At 32.7% G+C, this 8,057-nt stretch overlaps 1 long non-coding RNA gene across 1 annotated transcript in view; it reads right to left on the bottom strand.

Moving 5' to 3' along the window:
* LOC116420609 overlaps positions 1-2,104 on the bottom strand; it is a 94,561-nt gene extending 92,457 nt beyond the window's left edge. Inside the window, exon 1 of the long non-coding RNA XR_004230975.1 lies at positions 1,858-2,104. This is a non-coding gene — a long non-coding RNA (uncharacterized LOC116420609). The remainder of the gene's footprint in view (positions 1-1,857) is intronic.
* Between the last annotated feature and the right edge of the window lie 5,953 nt (positions 2,105-8,057).

The raw sequence follows: 8,057 nt of genomic DNA on the forward strand, positions 1-8,057 counted from the left end.
TTGTTTTTTCTTGGGAATACTTAGTTGTAAAAGAGCACTGCACTTAAATTCTAAAATCCTGAATTTGAGGAATATATCCCCAATTGCTTAAAAACTGAAAATTAAGGCCATGGCAGCATTTGCAATAGGAAGTAAAAAAATTGTTGGCCCAAACAATTCAGGAAAAGATATTAGTATATAAAGTTCACTGCTTGAAATGTTCCAACTTGATTTATTAATTATCTGTATAATTGTCTTAATTTTATGTCTGGTCATTTTACAAATGTAGTACTCATTGAAGGCATTTTTAACATTCTAGTTGATGCCTTGTGCTAAAATTTAACATGGTAAATTATGCTATTGGATAGCTTGATTTACATCAGGTCGGAACCCAGTATAACTGGTCTCAAAAGTCTTCTGAGGATGCATGAGAATGAAAATATCTCTCTTTTAAGATTCTGCTTCTATATTAGGACAAATCTGGAAAAATACAGGATTCCCAGTGAGGCAGTTGTTCTACATATATACTCCAAGAGGAATAATGGATTATAGGAAGTTTAAGAGGATCTGTATTAAATTATACTTTTAAGTATACCATCTTCAAAAAATAATTGAAAATATTTTAAATTTTGATACAAAGGTAAACTAATCACACAGTGATTCCTTATTTTTTCTCCTAGCTTTCAGGTTATAGGCTAAGAGGATTTTAGTGTCTAATATAATACATTTGATTAGTCTCTGATTTATCTTACTATTAGTAAGTCTTTTACTTCATTTCAGGTATTGATCAAAATGATGAATACAGAGTGGGGAGAAAAGTGGAGGGAATTGGAGAGGAAGCTTATTTTGTAGTTGCTCAGCCCTCTTATTTCACAGAATTTGGGCAGTTCTTTTCAAGTTAAAACTTTGGTCAGAGAACAGTAAAAATTTATATTGTAAAAAACATGTCATATGTTTTATTTTTAATTGTGTTAGAAAATACACAATAATCTCATTCTTAGATAAGTTTTTTTTTTAAAGAAAAGCATTCAGAAAAAAGGTAGATAGATAGATGAGAAGATAGACAGAAGATAAATAGATTGTAAATATATACTCTCTCTATATATATATGTATACATATATACCCTTTTCTTGAATGTTATATAGAGATACAGATATATACAAATACATATATTTACATGTACTACACACATATTAGTATATGAACTTATCTGGAAGTTCATTTTTTTCTTGGTTTTAACACATCTTTCATTGCCCTGACAAAGCCCTATCCCTCACCTGAAACATGAAGATTTGGGAGCAAAACTCCTTTGTTGAATGGAAAGCCTTCTCCCCATTCACCCTTTACCAACAGGCAGTCCTTCTCATAGGTTTCACAAGCCTCTCAGAGGCTCCCAAATTAAAATGTTAACATAGGAATCAATGGGCCTTTGGGAATCGTATTGCCTGGCTCCTCTGTGTTAGATGTCAGATTTTCTATGTTTCTGATGATAGATTTGTTTTTCCCTCTTTTGAATTGTGTTAAGAACACATCTAAGACTAGACTTAAGCCTTCACCAAAGCAAATCACACTCTCCTCTGCCCACAGAGGGATAAGCAAGAATTTTTTAATGTGGATATTTTAATGTGGCCTATTTCTTTTAAGTAAATATTAAGATAATATTTGTTGTGCTTCTAAGTTCTTATTGACCTGAATTTTTTAAATTATTATTAATATTTCCAATTATATATAAAAATTTTAAAATTACAAATACTCTCTCTCCCTCCTGCCCATCCTTGAGGAGGGAAACAATTAGATTTTAATTATACACATTAGCCACATTACAAAAGAAAACACAAACAAAACAAAACAATAGAAAAGAAGTTTACAAAGTATACCTGAAATTTCATGCAGAGTTCTTCAATTCTCTTTCTGGACATGGATAACATTTTTCATCATGAATCCTTCTGGAATTGTCAATGATCTTTGTCTTGATCAGATTAGATAAGTCTTTGATCACTCTTATAATAGTGCTGTTAATGTATACAATGTTCTCCTGGATCTGTTGATTTCACTTCACAAGGATTTTTTCAGTCAAGGAAATCCTTGTTTCCTTTCAGAATGTTGTCATTGTTTTTAAAGCAGTGACTGCAATGGTATGATAGAATGAATACTAGATTAGGAGCTGAGAACTCTGGGTTCAAGTTTGGATGCTACCAGTAGCTAACTATGTGATCTTCAGAAAGGCATTTTATTCTTTGAGTTTTTAGTTCTTCATATTTAAAATTAAAGGGTTAAACTATATGACCTCCAAGTTTCCTTCTTATTCAGAAATGGTATTTATCTACAATAGCCTCAATCCTTGCTAATACATCAATATAAATTGGAGGTAAGTGTCTTCCAAATATTGCAAATATTAGTTCACTAAGCACTTTGTTGCAATTCTTTTCCTCATCTTCTCAGGTTCTTAGGCAATATAGAGACAGGATCAGGGCACAATGACTAGAACTAAAATATGAGATGAAAAATTGCTTTCTAGAAATAAGGCAAATGATAGTGAAGAAGGGACCCCAAAACTCTAAAACTCCTTGAAGGGAACATTCAACTCAGTGAGGGACCCCACCTGAGGGAAACAAGATAAACAGCTTCATTCTGTTATCTAGGTGAAGTTGGTTGAGTCCTGAGCAAACAGAATTCCAACCCTATTCAACTAAAGAAACTCATTCAATTCTATTCAAATTCCAGCTCAAGATGAAACCCAGCTTGTAGATGAGTCAATTTGGGCTGTCCCAGCCCCCACTAAGATCCAATATAATAGCTTCCTTCAATGAAGGTCTTTTGCAGATGGAACTTGGTAGCCAGGGCCCTTTGCTGCCAGTACCTTCTGTCACTTAGAACTGCATTCTCAGTACAAAACTCCATTTTCCATAGATCTGCCTCTGTAGAAGTCAGCAACCTCTTGGTAAACTGATTTCTATCTAACAATAAACTTTCATGTTGCAACTAATAATTCGGGAATGAGTGAATTCTTTCATTCCTAAAACCTGCGGCTAATTTAAAGGGGATTCTTAATATATAGCCACTAATCTAGACCACTCAAACAGCATCAATCAGTTACTTGAAGAAAGATTATAATATCTAAGCAGGATTCATAGTAAGGGGCAGTAAATCTTAATGATTCTTACTCTGGCTTTTATCCCTTTATGGAAGCTATTATCTTTGTAATGAACTAAGCAAGTACAAGTAAATTGGTCCTTCATTTTCGAATCTCTTTCCTAAGTAAAACCAACAATTGTATCAAGTATAGTATATTAATCATTTTACCCTTACAAAGTAGATAATGACTATTTATAATCTCTTAGATGGCTTAGTAAAAGTTTGACATTTTCCCTCTCTTTGTAACTTTACTAAGAACCTTATTAGTCTTTGTTCCACCTGTGATCAAATAATAACTTCTTCCAAGGACATTTTCAACATGATTAGCACTTATAATGACTTACTTCCCTGAAATATAACTTCCCTCCAAGATTACTGAGGAGGCATAAAGCTTAAGATGATTATTAGAAATGAACTTGTACAGATTTTCTACTTAGATAATATCCATTAAGAGTATTTAATGTGTTCTAATGTCAAGCTACCAAAATGAACAAGCATGAGATTAGAAGTCCTCCTGTGCTTGGCCATAGGTAACTTGCCTAATCACATCCTTTCCTTCAAGAACAAATTAAAAATGAGAATTTATTGGTAAGCTGTTTCACAAGCAAGGCCTTTTCTATATATTACTAAAAAACAATATAGCCTCAAATCATACTCTGCTAAAAATCTCTATAGCCTATTTTCCCCAGACAAAAAGCTAATATCACATAAAGATTAATTGCAGACCTAAAATTAAAACTAGAAGCAGTCATATTCAACACCCTTTTCCATCATTTTCATAGCTAGTCAACTGTTGTATGACCTTTGGCATCTGCTTTCACTTTTTTAGTGTTGTGATAGTAATGCCACAAAATTATTCATTTAAAGAACATTTGCTGTTGAATATTGGGAAAATAAGAAAAAGAATCTAGTCATCTTTCTATCCTCTAACTTTTCTTCTCAATCCCATGACAATAATCTACAAAGGAAAGCCAAGTGGAAAAAGAATGTAAGTCACCCAAACAATTAATGGCATGCAGTTAGTTAAATATCACATCGAGTTAGTCCACTAATATGTGTTTCCTGGTCAGGTCACTGCAGATGACAGTGGCTTAGACCCAGACTTGAATAGAAAAGATACAGTGAATAGGACTGAATCAAATTTGTATAATTTTTCAATCCTTTTTTATACCCCTCCCATTATTCCTTGTGCCCATAGCACAGCAAGCAAGCAAGATTTATTGCATTATCTACCTTAGAATATTGTTATTTAATGCAATAATTATTATCCCTATTTTATAAATGAGAAAATTGAGGAAAGGGGAGGTTATGTATTTGCCCAAGGTCAAAAACTAGGTAAAATTATATAAATGCTTCCTCAAAATAGTTTATTTTGCCAATCAAGTGTATAAAATTAAGCAAAATAAAATTATTAAAATTAATTTTTAATTTTGGTTTTGGGGGTGCTGTGCTGTTTTTATTCTAATTTAATTACTAGCTTATTAAGTATTTGCCATCAAATTCTACTTATTTTCTGTTTAGTATATACTTTTATAATTACAAAAGCAGAATATGTGTTTAGAATATATTCTAAGATCCTTAAGGAGACTATACTATAAAGTAAGGTAAGTTTTCAGAATCTTAAGGACAAAATAGCACAATTGAATTTCCTTGCTATTCTATTATTCAAAAGTAATGCATGTGGTATCAAGTATACTCAGGTAACCAAAAATACTTATAATAAAAGCCTAATAATAATAATAAAATAATACCTAATGTTCATATATCACTTTAAGATTTACAAATATCATCTTAGATGATTCTCACAATAACACAGAAAAGGAGGTGCTACTATTATTCCCCCTTTTACAGATGAAGAAACTGAAACAAAAAAGTCAAATGACTTGCCAAAGGTCACACAGATAGTATCTGAGGCAAAATTTCAACTCAAATCTTCCTGACTCCAGTTCTAGCACTCTATCCATTTCCCACTCAGTGCCTCAAAAGAAATATATGGTCTTTTTCATATTTAATAGTATTATATCATGTGTATTTTATCTACTCTGTAGACATTAAATAGCATTTTAATTTTCAAAAACTATTTAGGACATACTAATTCAGAGAAAACCTTGCATTTTGTGTATAACTATTGCATATATGTTTAATGTGAAAATAAGTGAAAAAATTCTTTATGTTTATGAAATCTTTTTGCTCTAATTATTTCATTTAAATTCCTAATATCCCTTTGATATAAGCTTTAGGTTTTATTTTCCCCACTTGACAAATGAATTGAGACCCAGAGAGGTCAATTTCATTCAACAGTTATTAAGAAGATAGCAATGTATGAGGCATTGCAATAAGCCCTGAGGTCCTGAAAATTCAAATATCTTCTCTGCTTTCAAGAATCTGATATTCTACTGACAGAGATACAGCAAACAGGCAGAGAAGTAAATTATTTATGTCAGACGACTAGGTGGTTCAATGGATAGTGCGCTGATCTAGAATCAGAAAAACCAAATTTCAAAGCTTCAGACCCTTATTAGTTATGTGACTCTGGACAAGTCACTTAATCTCAGTTTGCTAATATTAATCCATTGGAGAAATAAATAGCAAACAAATCTAGTATCTTTGCCAAGAAAATTCCATGGATAGGACATTCATGGGGTCGTGAAGAATTGGACACAATTAAACAACAAAGCAAAATATAAGGAAACATAAAGTATTTTTAAGAGGGAGACAGTAACACTAGTTGAGGGGATTGGTAAAGTCTTTTAAAGAAGATGGCTTTGAAGTTGGGCTTTCCTAAAAGCTAAGGATAGGAATAGATAAAAATAAGGATGGATTGAATTATAGATAGAAGAAACTATGCTTGCAAAAATATAGAGGCAAATAGAACATAAGTTCTAACAGATTCATATGATTGGGAGGTGATATGTTAAAGAGAATAACATCAATTAAGGCTGAAAAGTCAGGTAAAAGACAAATTATGGAGAACTTTACATATCAGGCTAAGGCTAGAATCAACAGGAACTGCTGAATATTCTCATTAAGAGGAATAATATGCTTAGAGCTAAGGCACAATGAGAAGTTTATTTTGGCTATTCTCTGGAGGGTGGACTAGACAAGGGAAAGAGTAAGTAGAAGATCAATTTGGAGGCTATTACAATAGTCCAGAGAACAGATAGAGGATAGCTGAGTATCTATCTGAGAACTGAATAGAAGTATCATGTGGGGGGGAGTGTGAGGAATAAATCAAACATGGTGCCCAGGTTGTGAAACAAAGGATGGGGTTATGTGAATTACTAAGTGGTTAATAAATTATTAAAAGTTTGAACCAAAAGCTGAAGGCAAATTCTCCAAATTCAAGACCTGAAGAATTTACCATTATGTGTTGAAATTTTATAAAAGGTTTAGTAACTTTACTTTTCAATGTCATATGCTTGCTTCATAGGTCATTGCATTGCACAGTGAAATGACAATAGTTCAGCTTCTTTGATCAGCACAAACTGTCAAAATGAATAGTCAAACCTTTCCACAAATACACCCCAAAGTTATACAGCCCAACCCCATTCATTGTTTGAAATAACTGGACAAATACTAAACTTCTACTTCCCTTTGAAGATTGTAAAATCAGAATCTCTTTGAAATATACTTGCTCTGGATTTACTGGGAACTACAAATAAGTAATAGTCAATAAACATTTTCTTTGTACCTTCTATGTTCCAGGAATTCTGTTAAGATATGAAAAAAAAGCAGCCCACTACCCTCAGGGAGCTTATAATTAAACTGGAGCAGAAAATACACAAAATAAAACTTAAAAAAAAAAAAGTAGGTGGGAGAAAAAGTACCCACCTCAGAGTCATGGTGAAAGAGTTTAGATATCCAAAATAAGTGTCAAAGAATTCTAAAATGTCAGCTTCCAGATAAAATAAAGTCCAAAATAAATATAATAGGATAAGGAATTAGGAAACTCTTGAGGAAACTATTTCATGTCTTTTTTTCTTAAATTGAGATTGAGGTAATGGTTCTACCTTCCAATCAGAAAAGCAAAGGGTGCTACTGAAGATAGGTAAATATTATGGCTGATTGAATGATGCAAGATTCTGAGAATTCCCAATGGTAAATTTACTGGGGGTATAGTGGTGAAATTCAACCAATCCAAAATGAGGGCAGCTGGGTGAGAAATGGAAAGGGGAAATGAGATATCTGAAGACAGTAAATGAACAAGTGAACCCAGCTTCCTAGAGTGTTTCAGAGTCAAGGCAATGATTACAAAAATATTACCTAACACTATTTATCAGTAAAATAGCCTTAGAAAATGTGCTCATGGAAAGAATAAAAATTTTCTGATCTAAAACTATTTCCCTTTTGTCTTTTGAATTCAACACAGTGTCCCTGTGCTGTTTAGAATCACTCTGATACAGGTGGGAGCATCTCCTGTGGCTAAACAGGAAACTGGGTTCTCCTGAACTCCAAGAACTCATTAATTCCTCAGGAAATGCCTTTCACCAAGGTCATTAGCTCTAGTCTCAGTTTCAGGTGACAGAAGCAGCAACTATTTTTGAGTAGTTTCTACTGACAAGAATGTAATATAAATAGAATAATAAAATTAAAGTACTGAAAGCCCTATGCTTTCATTCATTACCTGAGCCAATTTTTTATATCATTTGATGTTCCATGCAGATACTAACATGCTAGCCCAGATTATGATACAAAGAATAACAAATTAGTCTTACTGTTAATAGTAATAAAAGAAATTGTTGAAAGTCATGTTTTCTCTCTGAGACTAACTGTATTCAATGAACATTGATCTTGAATTGTTCATTGTGAGTCAGGAATGAAGGATGGTGGACAGGGACAGAAGAGAGACATACTTTACATGTATCTAGCAAAAATTAGAGAATCAATCTTTTATTTGAAATCAGAGAGTATGAATGATCCAGATTGTGAAACTTCTTTACAT

This window comes from Sarcophilus harrisii, chromosome 1 (genome assembly GCF_902635505.1).
Source record: "Sarcophilus harrisii chromosome 1, mSarHar1.11, whole genome shotgun sequence".
Taxonomy (NCBI): Eukaryota; Metazoa; Chordata; class Mammalia; order Dasyuromorphia; family Dasyuridae; genus Sarcophilus; species Sarcophilus harrisii.